The 12,451-nt window shown below is 45.5% G+C and overlaps 1 pseudogene; it reads right to left on the bottom strand.

Moving 5' to 3' along the window:
• Positions 1–7,680: 7,680 nt before the first annotated feature.
• On the bottom strand, positions 7,681–7,799 carry LOC134958917 (5S ribosomal RNA; annotated as a pseudogene).
• Positions 7,800–12,451: the final 4,652 nt, after the last annotated feature.

The raw sequence follows: 12,451 nt of genomic DNA, 5'->3' as shown, positions 1-12,451 counted from the left end.
ACAGCAAGCCAATGCACACACATATAGTCACCGTTTGTACAATGCAGAAGTTATGACAAGCAATAATACTGCACTGGACTAGCTTATATATAGCTATGTAATCAATACATATAACACTGCACAGTAAAGACTGGATGTATATCACAGGGTACTTGTACCAGAGAACCCTGACTAAATGCACTTTTTCTTAACTTACACTGTCTAACGACATGTAGAATACTTAAGTGTCTTGTAAAGGCACAGTGCTGACTATCAGGCGGCTTTACAAAGGAGGATTTGCCCAAGCAGTCCCAGGAACAGTGTAGCTGGGGAAATGGCGCCCAAACACTGACAGGGAGTGAGGGAGAGACAGATATGCAGCTCTTGGGCGGGAACATTTACTGTAAATGGCGCCCAAGGGCTGGGGGAGGGGCTCCAGGTCTAAGCCTTATCCCCTCTGCTGGCAAAACCACCTGGTACTGCGGGCTACTTGTAAAAAGGTTTAGAGAGAAAACCTGACCTGCACCCATGCCCTGGTGATCTAGTGGGATCGCCTGTACAGCCACAGTGTCCACCGGCCGCGCCGGATCGCGATAAAGTGCGGGTCCCGTGAGCGGGAACCACTTACCTCCTCCTGAAGTGCGGCCACGCGATCCCGGAGAGCCCCAGCCGTGTGTGACTGACTTATAAGAAAACCGGAGCCTCCTGCTGTAGGTACCCGGCAACCAGGGCACGGGAGTGTACAGCGCCGCTGTGGGAGAGATGGAGCTGCAGCAGGTGATGTCTACTGACAGCCCTTGTAGTCTATTTTCCTCAGAAAAAGCTTTTTCTAGAGCTGCTGTGAGCAGCCCTTCCTGTTACATGCTTGCACTGAAAGCACCAACTACAAACTGAGCTCCTGTGCACGGAGGCGGGGTGATATAGGAGGTGGCGCTATGCATCTTGGGAAGAAGGTCAAAGCTTTTAAGCCTGTTGGTGCTTTGGATCAAGATCCTACTCTACACCCCAATGTCTATCCTTGTGGAGCCCAGTGTACCCCGCAGCAGAAAAACATATACAAGAAATGAGACTGCGCTTTTAACTTTGATAAAAATTTATATAATCACAAATTAAAACTAATACAATATATAGATAGCGGCCAGTATCGTAAAAAAATTCACATGTAATACATAAAAAAATTATACGATTACATTATATAACCAAACCTCCGCAAAACAATGATCATAGATCTATACCAGTGTTTCCCAACCTCGGTCCTCAAGGCACACTAACAGTCCTGGCTTTAGTGATATCCAGGCTTGAACACAGGTGACTTAATTAGTACCTCAGTTATTTTGATTTAACCATCTGTGCTGAAGCCTGGATATCACTAAAACCTGCACTGTTGGTGTGCCTTGAGGACCGCGGTTGGGAATGCCTGATCTATACATAAATAATAGGCATTAACCAGATGCCTCTACTTAGAATGGTTTAAATCAATATCAGTCCCAATCAAGCTTCAGTTTGGAAGAATTATGAACTAGAGTCCATGCTTGAGAGGTAAGCAGATTAATAAAGCAGCAAGCTTCCTCCAAAGTGTTAACACTACAACAGTGGTTAATAGTTAAGGCTTAAGCATTCATGCAATGCAGCACATATATAGAATCCAGCATTAAGATGGTAATCAAAGCCAGCAGCAATATAGAAAGCACCATGCGATGCAATCAATATGATACCTCTCCCAGTGATTATGTCTGCAGGCAGCTTCTCCTCCTGGGATCATAAGCTGGTAGGTGGAATACCACTTCTCTCCTCTTGCACCAATGGACAGCAGCCTCTCCCAGTGATTATGTCTGCAGGCAACTTCTCCCCATGGGATAGTAAGCTGGTGGGTGAAATATAATTTCTCTCCCCCTTGCACTGGTGGCTGCTGGTAACACAGTGGCCGGCCGGCCGGCTCTGTGAATCTTAAACAAGCAGATGAGTGCTGCAATATTTACAATAGAGTACTCTCCTCTAACAGACGCATTTCTCCGCCTCAAATATAGTGTCAGCGGCTTCCTCAGTGTTGAAAGTGCCCCTGTAGGTGTTCTGGATCTTAAATATCGTATATTTCCCGGTCCGCGCATGCGCACTCCACATGCAGGTCATGCCTCGCTTTCAATCGCGTTGTGTGAGCTTCTACAGCTCAGAGACCTCTAATCCAAGCCTCAGTTTTTTCAATACCATTCATTAGAACTAGCTCCCTGGACTCAATATTTATATAAACCAACCTACATTAACACTTTAAAATTAAACACTATATGAATGATAAGTACATAAATAAATTATTTCATATTTCTATCCATCCAGCAGTGTTCTCCTTAGGGCCTTTTTGATGGGCCCAGCACTTTTGTTGCACCAACTGAAACCCAGGGTCATACCGATTTAAGTATGCTAGGGCTAGCAGAGGGTGCAGTGAGCAAAAGCAATGCTCACTTTTTGGAGCCGCCTCTTACTAGAAAGCGGATCCCAGCAATCTTGTTCGCCTCAGCCCCAGCCCACCTTGCACTAGATGCAAGTTTTGCAACCTACCCCTCTCCTACACAGAGTCCACCAAACAATGAGGGTAATTCCAAGTTGATCGCAGCAGGAACATTTTTAGCAGTTGGGCAAAACCATGTGCACTGCAGGGGGGGGGGGGCAGATATAACATTTGCAGAGAGAGTTAGATTTGGGTGGGTTATTATGTTTCTGTGCAGGGTAAATACTGGCTGCTTTACTTTTACACTGCAATTTAGATTGCAGATTGAACTCAAAACACCCAAATCTATCTCTCGCTGCACATGTTATATCTCCCTCCCCTGCAGTGCACATGGTTTTGCCCAACTGCTAACAAAGTTCCTGCTGCGATCAACTCAGAATTACCCCCAATAAGTGAGATGCTAAGTGGGAGCAGGGGACGATACACAACGGTCTGCTGCTTAGCACCTGTGATAGGGTTCCTCCAAGCGGACCTTAAGTTATATGCCAAAATTATAGCCAACAGGATACATTCCTTGCTTCCACAATTGATCCACAATGATCATATAGGTTTAGTTCGAGGCCAGAAAGCTAAGGTCCTCAATTTGATACATTATGCATCATAGACAAATGTAACCTCTATTTTTTTGTCTACCAACACTAAAAAAAACGTTTTAAAGGGTAAGCTGGACATTTATGCGGTATGTGCTTGTGCATATGGTACAGGGTCCGAAAGTGAGAATTAATGGCACCCTGTCGGAGGCCTTCTCTATTCGTAATGGTTCACGACAGGGATGCCCATTGTCACCACTAATTTTTGTACTTTGTATAAAAGCCTTACCGCAGGACTGGCCAACCTGTGGCTCTCCAGATGTTGTGAAACTACACATCCCAGCATGCCCTGCCACATTTTTAGCATTCCTTAATAGCAAAACTGTGGCAAAGCATGATGGGACTTGTAGTTCTACAACAGCTGGAGAGCCACAGGTTGGCCAGGCCTGCCTTAGCGCATTCCAAGAGCTAATCCACATATCTGTGGTATACAAGTTGGAGGTGCAGACCATAAACTTGCATTATTTGCCGATAATTTACTAGCCACCATCTCTCAACCAGTGACATCACTGCCAAATCTAATGTTAGAATTTGGAAAGTTTGCGAAACGGTCCAATTTTAAGATTAACTATTCGAAATCTTGGGCCCTGAATATTTCTTCCCCCTACTTCTACAGTGGTGAAACTGCAAGCTGCCTTTCTTTCTCCTGGCACCCTTCCCATATTACATATTTAGGGATTAAACGGAATAGAAATTTGTCACATCCTCAATGCAATTTCTCCCCCCTTCTTTCCTCTATTTGGTCAGTTTATACTAACTGGCATCTAAAGCAGCTTTCTTGGCTTGGGGAAATTAATGTGGTAAAAATTAACCCACTCCCCAAATTACTTTACCTCCTCCAGGCTCTACCGGTACTAGTACCCAAGTACTGGTTTCAGTCTCTCAATTTATTGATTCATTAATTTATTTGGTCCCAGAAGACCTAAAATTAGACATGACCTAGTATCACGCCCAAGGCATATGGGTGGTCTTCAACCTCCAGATATCAATGCCATACACCTAAATAGAGTCCTTGAATGGACCAGAAATAGACACTAAACAATAGGTTGCCCTTGCAGGCTGTCCAAAATAATGTCATGGCTACCTACTCTTCCTAAATTATCTCCAGCTCACCCAACAATATCTCCCACGTTATCTATGTGGAAGTCTGTCCGACATCCCAACTATATGTTCAAGCTTTGGCCCTCTCACTTGTATTTTAGCCAATCCAGATTTTCCGCCAGGCATCACTCCCTCCCACTTCCCAAATTGGGTCACTGAGAGTCTTTTTTTAGAGTCGGACAGCCAGTAACTGCTTTGGGCATTAAATAATTATTGGAGATCTGAGACCTCTGGAAATTCCTCCAACTACACCATTTTTTAACCTCAGACAGACTAGAGTGGTTTTAGCCAAGAGACCTTACTTTATTTGAGAAGATGTGCATCTCCATCCAACGCATACTGAAGATGTCTTTCTGCCACAAGTTCTCTGCAACATGTCTGGTGGGACTGTCCCCGATTATCCACATTCTGGTCTGAGATTATTTGTATTTCCCAACAAATTTTAGGCACCCCTGTTCCTACAAGTCCTGTATTTTGGCTTTACAACCACTCTCACATCCCAGTGACCGAATATAAGAAATCTTTACTTCACCATCTTAGTAATGTAGCACACCCCATAATTCCAATATTTTGTAATTCTAATAAACCTCCTAGCCTTAACGATTGGTTTCGTAAAATAGACTACTTTAGGTCGATGGAAGACATTCTAGGCTCCTTAGCAGACAAACCTCTTGATTTTACCAATACCTGGCTCACGTGGCTGGACTATAAATCCTGAGGATTTTAAAAGCTACATGTCTTCATCTTCTCCAACCGTGTAATTAGTAATCCTTAGATGGTTGTTATTATGTTTCCCTTTTGCCAGGTGATCCTTCCTTCACCGTCTTCTGTTCCTATTTCTCTATACTTTTATTTTTATCTTATAGTTAAGTTACTCCAATGTAAAATGGTGCCCATACACAAGAAAGAGGTTTCACATGCGATACTCCTTCAACTCCCTGCTAGCTCCTGGACTCATGATATTGTGAGTTCAGGTGCTTCATGATGTGCTAACGATAGATTTCATGCAATCTAGCACTACAGCACCTCATCGAAAGCGACCGGGCCAGATCTAACGTTTGCTTGATCCATATGGTAAACTGTTTTGAAACAATTCTTGAAATGATTTCAAGCATGCTTTGATAACCGTAAAATATTTGTATTGCATGCGTTTATTTGAAAATCTTAATAAAACAGGACTTTACAAGAAATAAAAATAAATACAATTCTGGAGAGTACACTGTCCAAGGTTAAGCTCTATTGACTAAAGGTTCTCCTTAACAGCACTTCATGCCTCATGGGAGGTGCCCTATAGATGGAACAAATTTCATTGTTTCTACTATAAGGAGACATTATGTTTAGGATACATTGTCATTAAGTGCAGATCATTTCCATGGAGGCATTCGGTGCTCCAAAGTAATATCACCTAGGAGATCCACGGATGTCGACATGGAAACCACCTTCAAACTTTTTTTTTTTCCCCCACTGCAATACTAGGGATTAACTGGTCGACTGATTGTTGCAGGAGTGTCAGCGCTGATGCTGACAGATGTTTTAAGTGTCTCGGTCCCAAGTGACAGATGCCAGCACTAAGTAAGGACAGAAGAACCTTAAAAATAGATGGATTGGGGGGCGTGGCTTGGACGCTGTGCAGTAAAGACCTGCAGCACTGGGGCTCCTGTTAATTGTGCCCAAAGAGCTGTTTATATAGCCCCCACTGACCCCTGTTGCTACCCAGGGAGCTGCTGGCGGCAGTGGGCTACTTGGGGCAGAGTGCCGCGCTGCTGTGGGACCCTCTACGCCGTCCCGGGACTGCAGCCTACTCCCCGTCCGGAAGCCGGGGCCTTGATTTGGGAGGCATCCCAGTGACGAGCTCCGGGACCAGATCTCGGCCGCGGCGGGACCCGGCTTGCTGCCGCCTGCGGACGTCCCTCACACTCTGTGCTTGGTGGGGACCCGCACCAGACCCCCAGATACCTGCTGATGGTCGGAGATCCCCCTCCAGTGCCCGGGATTGCAGTCACAAGGAGAGATTCCCTATATGTAATGCTGGCGGCGGCCATCTTGGAATGCCATTAACTGCTGCTACTGTCACAGGCAGCATGCATTAGGGGAGCCTCACAGCTGCTTTGCAGTTTTCTTTCAGACTCACAAACCCTGCCTGCTGTGCATCTGCAATTGTCCTCAGTTTATTGAAGACATATTCTACACTGTTGGCTCCAGTTGATTGATGTACATTTTGTGCCTTTTCTTTATACAATGACCACACAGTATCACATCTGAGCCCTTTTTTTTGATCACGGCCTGCTTTTTCATCTAAAAGTCCCTTTTTCACATCAACCCGTGACTGTCCTCTTGTTCCGTCTGGTGTTTTCCTACCATCATTACCAGGGTTTGAGACTGCCCTCATCTCTGCACACCTACAGTACGTCAAAATGTGATCCCCAATATGTGCCTTTTCCACCCAGGGTCTCATTGCTAAATATGTGATTTCGTTTTAAATCCAGCACTCTGTCTACTTTATAACCGTCAGGAATCCGCATTCTCCATTGCATCACTTCCAGTGAACAGGCGTCTCCTGGCTTCAGGCCTCTGTTTTCAGAGTATTCCCTGTGAATTGGACCTGTGGAACTACAGGTCCCAGCAGTTCCAGTCTTCAGTCTCCTGCAGCCCACAGCTCACTGTGCTCCACCTAACCAGTTCTATCTTTTGGTAACCACTGGTTTCAGCCAGCAGCCTGGAGTACACAGTGCTTCTAGTTAAACAGCGTTAACTCCCGGTGCACTACTGATCCCAATGTACAAAAAAGGGGAGCGACTGGGCACTGGGATATAGTCAATTATAGATATTATTGAAACCAAAGGCGGACAATTATTAGGAAAAGGGGGGATACCATCCTTAAGTAATAGTCCTTATTTGGTGGTGCGCCCAGAGCCAGGGAGTACAAGTACTAGCAGTGGGAGAAAAAGAAAGCTCTTGTGTGGGCGCACTCTTAGAAAAGGAAAAAGAAAATTCTTAAATAGAAAAAGATTATGTTAAAACATAAGTTTATTAATTAATTAATTAAGAATAATTATCCTTCTACGAGCCTAAGGAAAAATGCACAGAAAGTGCAAAGAGATTTTTACAAAATTATGTTAAAATGTTCTGGTCTGTAAATCATGAAGAGAAGATTTAGAAAGGTTGCAGACACTGTATAGTCTGACACCCGTTTCTCCTGACCAGTACAGATAATCTGTATTAATGGGACCCACGGAGGAGGTCGGTGTACATGTTTTATCATAGAAAGACTGATTACATTGGGTCAATACTATGCACTTTGTTAGTTACCCATGAAATCATATGGCATAAATTCAGACTGGATGTCTGGCTGTGCTCATGAGAAATAGATCCTCATGAAGGAGGATATAAAAAGAAAGAAAGAAAAATAAAAATAAAGAAAGAAAAATAAAGAGAGGCTGAAGAAAGTATAGATAGTGGTGATACTGCTGTTGGTGTCCACCCTTCAGAGGAAGGGGAATAGTTCCTATCCTACAACACCGGGTATTCCCAGGGAGTCTCCTCTCGTGGTACTAACCCAGCCCAACGCTGTTTAGCTTCCAAGATCGGACGAGATCGGGCACAAGAAGCGTGGTATGATAGTAGGAGGGATATCTACCAATGAGAGTGCACCTATATATGAAAGTATAAGATGATAGAAAAATAGAACAGGTAATAGGTGGATCTGCTTTCCACGTTAGGCAGAGTAAAATGACTGTCACACCGTGGCGCCGTGTACCCTGGATCGGAGATGAGAGTCCACTAGACAATAGTCAGTTAGGAAAATGAAGAAAAAAGTATATAGATGGAGTTAAATAACCATTCAATATTTAGGAAATATACAATGACGAAGAAAAAATCAAAGTGAGTTACAAAAACCAGAGACAAGCTGACTATGCAGTCTTTGTATGCATTCAATATTTGACAAAGATAAATAACCCGTGCGCGATTGAAAATGGGGATTGCTGCATCTGATAAAAATATTGTGTGAGGCTGATATAAAAAATCAGAAAGTAAGTGATCACAAGAATAAGCACTTATAATAAAGTATATTGCTTAAGGCCAATAGAATCCTGTAGTATCAAAAGTTAGGGATCACCCTCTAATCACCCAGACAGATGAACTGGGTTAAACACAAAGAGTCATTATTATTGTGTGTGTAGATACCTCCTAAGAGATATATGAATATATCATGCATCAACAATGAGTGCCTATATTAGAAATTAAGCACATTATTAGCTTATGTTGAAAATAAGAACCTATATACACATCTAGTCAAAAAAATATAACGATTATTGATGTTGGCAAAAAAGCCAAAATACTCAAAAGATCAGACGCAGCAGGTAGATGATAAATAGAGAAGCCTCCATGCGCAGGTCCCACTGTGGAATCCGTAGAAAACGCGTTTCGCCCGCGGGCTTGTTCACTTCCGGGATCTCACAGCTAATTGTGCATACAGGGTTTAAAAGGCCCTGTCGTATGTGTAGTAGCCAATCAGTTTCTAGGACAATGGTTGTGTGGGCGGGAATAGGGAGACTGACAACAAAAGTAACCACAGAATACGTGGTATGACTAGGTAAAGGGGATGCGCCTGTGGGGTGGGCGGGTTACGGAGCGTGATGACGCTCCGGAGGTATATGTTCTCTCATAGGTTGGAGGCGACGTCACTGAGGGGGATATGCCTATAAGGTGGGCGGGTTACGGAGCGTGATGACACTCCGGAGGTATATGTCTTCTCATAGGCTGAGGGCGGCGTCACTGCTAGTGAGATAATGCGGCGCCATGATGGAAAAGGGAATGCCAGGTCTGAATGCGCCCATGAAGTGGGCGGATTATGGGACGTGATGACGTTAGAGGGATATGTAGTCACAGCATACAGTGGGAACGGCGCTACAGTTGAAGAGATAAAGTAGCGCCATGTTAAAAGAAGGGAATGCCAAAAAATAGCTGTTTATAATAACCATTACGTGGTATAACTAGGTGAAGGGGATGCGCCTATGGGGTGGGCGGGTTAAGGAGCGTAATGACGCTCCGGAGGTATATGTCCTCTCATAGGTTGGAGGCGGCGTCACTGAAGGGGATACGCCTATAAGGTGGGCGGGTTACGGAGCGTGATGACACTCCGGAGGTATATGTCCTCTCATGGGCTGAAGGCGGAATCACTGCTAGTGAGATAATGTGGCGCCATGATGGAAAAGGGAATGCCAGGTCTGAATGCGCCCATGAAGTGGGCGGATAAAGGGGCGTGATGACGTTGAGGGGATATGTAGTCACAGCATAAACTGGAAATGGCGCTACAGTTGAGGAAATAAAGTAGCACCATGCTGGAAGAAGGGAATGCCAGAAAATAGCTGTTTATAATAACCAATAGGGGCATATAGGCAGTGCATCATTGTGAAGGAAGGGGGCTGAAGGGGCAAAATGAATAGGATCCTAAGTATTGGGTATTGGCAGAACATATTAAAAATTATATGAATAGTACAGCTTAGGTAACATAGACGGAGAATGAAGCTGTATAGAACAGTGTGGGAAAAAGGGGAGATTGGGATATTGTGGTGCAGTGATAAGAATTAAAATAAGATTTTACTTACCGATAAATCTATTTCTCGTAGTCCGTAGTGGATGCTGGGGACTCCGTCAGGACCATGGGGATTAGCGGCTCCGCAGGAGACAGGGCACAAAAATAAAGCTTTAGGATCAGGTGGTGTGCACTGGCTCCTCCCCCTATGACCCTCCTCCAAGCCTCAGTTAGGATACTGTGCCCGGACGAGCGTACACAATAAGGAAGGATTTTGAATCCCGGGTAAGACTCATACCAGCCACACCAATCACACCGTACAACTTGTGATCTGAACCCAGTTAACAGTATGACAACGTAGGAGCCTCTGAACAGACGGCTCACAACAAGAACAACCCAATTTTTTTGTAACAATAACTATGTACAAGTATTGCAGACAATCCGCACTTGGGATGGGCGCCCAGCATCCACTACGGACTACGAGAAATAGATTTATCGGTAAGTAAAATCTTATTTTCTCGAACGTCCTAGTGGATGCTGGGGACTCCGTCAGGACCATGGGGATTATACCAAAGCTCCCAAACGGGCGGGAGAGTGCGGATGACTCTGCAGCACCGAATGAGAGAACTCCAGGTCCTCTTTAGCCAGGGTATCAAATTTGTAGAATTTTACAAACGTGTTCTCCCCCGACCACGTAGCTGCTCGGCAGAGTTGTAATGCCGAGACCCCTCGGGCAGCCGCCCAGGATGAGCCCACCTTCCTTGTGGAATGGGCCTTGACAGATTTAGGCTGTGGCAGGCCTGCCACAGAATGTGCAAGTTGAATTGTGCTACAAATCCAACGAGCAATCGTCTGCTTAGAAGCAGGAGCACCCAGCTTGTTGGGTGCATACAGTATAAACAGCGAGTCAGATTTTCTGACTCCAGCCGGCCTTGAAATATATTTTTTCAATGCCCTGACAACGTCCAGCAACTTGGAATCCTCCAAATCGCTAGTAGCCGCAGGCACCACAATAGGCTGGTTCAGGTGAAACGCTGACACCACCTTAGGCAGAAAATGAGGACGCGTCCGCAGTTCTGCCCTGTCCGAATGGAAAATCAGATATGGGCTTTTATACGATAAAGCCGCCAATTCTGACACTCTCCTGGCTGAAGCCAGAGCCAGTAGCATGGTTACTTTCCATGTAAGATATTTCAAATCCGCCGATTTGAGTGGCTCAAACCAATGGGATTTGAGAAAATCCAAAACTACATTAAGGTCCCACGGAGCCACTGGGGGCACAACCGGGGGCTGTATATGTAGTACTCCTTTTACAAAAGTCTGGACTTCAGGAACTGAAGCCAATTCTTTCTGGAAGAAAATCGACAGGGCCGAAATTTGAACCTTAATGGACCCCAACTTGAGGCCCATAGACAATCCTGTTTGCAGGAAATGTAGGAATCGACCCAATTGAAATTCCTCCATGGGGGCCTTCCTGGCCTCACACCACGCAACATATTTTCTCCAAATGCGGTGATAATGTTGTGCAGTCACCTCCTTCCTGGCTTTAACCAGTGTAGGAATGACCTCTTCTGGAATGCCTTTTTCCCTTAGAATTCGGCGTTCAACCGCCACGCCGTCAAACGCAGCCGCGGTAAGTCTTGGAATAGACACAGTCCCTGCTGAATCAGGTCCCGTCTTAGAGGTAGAGGCCACGGATTTTCCGTGAGCATCTCCTGAAGTTCCGGGTACCAAGTTCTTCTTGGCCAATCCGGAGCCACGAGTATCGTTCTTACTCCCCATTGCCGTATAATTCTCAGTACTTTGGGTATGAGAGGCAGAGGAGGAAACACATACACTGACTGGAACACCCACGGTGTTACCAGAGCGTCCACAGCTATTGCCTGAGGGTCTCTTGACCTGGCGCAATACCTGTCCAGTTTTTTGTTGAGGCGAGACGCCATCATATCCACCTTTGGTTTTTCCCAACGGTTCACAATCATGTGGAAGACTTCTGGATGAAGTCCCCACTCTCCCGGGTGTAGATCGTGTCTGCTGAGGAAGTCTGCTTCCCAGTTGTCCACTCCCGGAATGAACACTGCTGACAGTGCTATCACATGATCTTCCGCCCAGCGAAGAATCCTTGCAGCTTCTGCCATTGCTCTCCTGCTTCTTGTGCCGCCCTGTCTGTTTACGTGGGCGACTGCCGTGATGTTGTCTGACTGGATCAACACCGGCTGACCCCGAAGCAGGGGTTTTGCCAGGCTTAGAGCATTGTAAATCGCTCTTAGCTCCAGTATATTTATGTGAAGAGACATCTCCAGGCTTGACCATACTCCCTGGAAGTTTCTTCCCTGTGTGACCGCTCCCCAGCCTCTCAGACTGGCATCCGTGGTCACCAGGACCCAGTCCTGTATGCCGAATCTGCGGCCTTCTAACAGATGAGAACTCTGCAACCACCACAGAAGAGACACCCTTGTCCGTGGCGATAAGGTTATCCGCTGATGCATCTGCAGATGCGATCCGGACCATTTGTCCAGCAGATCCCACTGAAAAGTTTGTGCGTGGAATCTGCCGAATGGGATTGCTTCGTAAGAAGCCACCATCTTTCCCAGGACTCTTGTGCATTGATGCACAGACACTTTTCCTGGTTTTAGGAGGTTCCTGACAAGTTCGGATAACTCCTTGGCTTTCTCCTCCGGAAGAAACACCTTTTTCTGAACCGTGTCCAGAATCATTCCCAGGAACAGCAGACGTGTTGTC

Source organism: Pseudophryne corroboree, chromosome 1 (genome assembly GCF_028390025.1).
Source record: "Pseudophryne corroboree isolate aPseCor3 chromosome 1, aPseCor3.hap2, whole genome shotgun sequence".
In the NCBI taxonomy this organism is placed as follows: Eukaryota; Metazoa; Chordata; class Amphibia; order Anura; family Myobatrachidae; genus Pseudophryne; species Pseudophryne corroboree.
The sequence above is the reverse complement of the archived record's forward strand: the minus strand, read 5'-3'. Positions and strand labels throughout refer to the sequence as shown.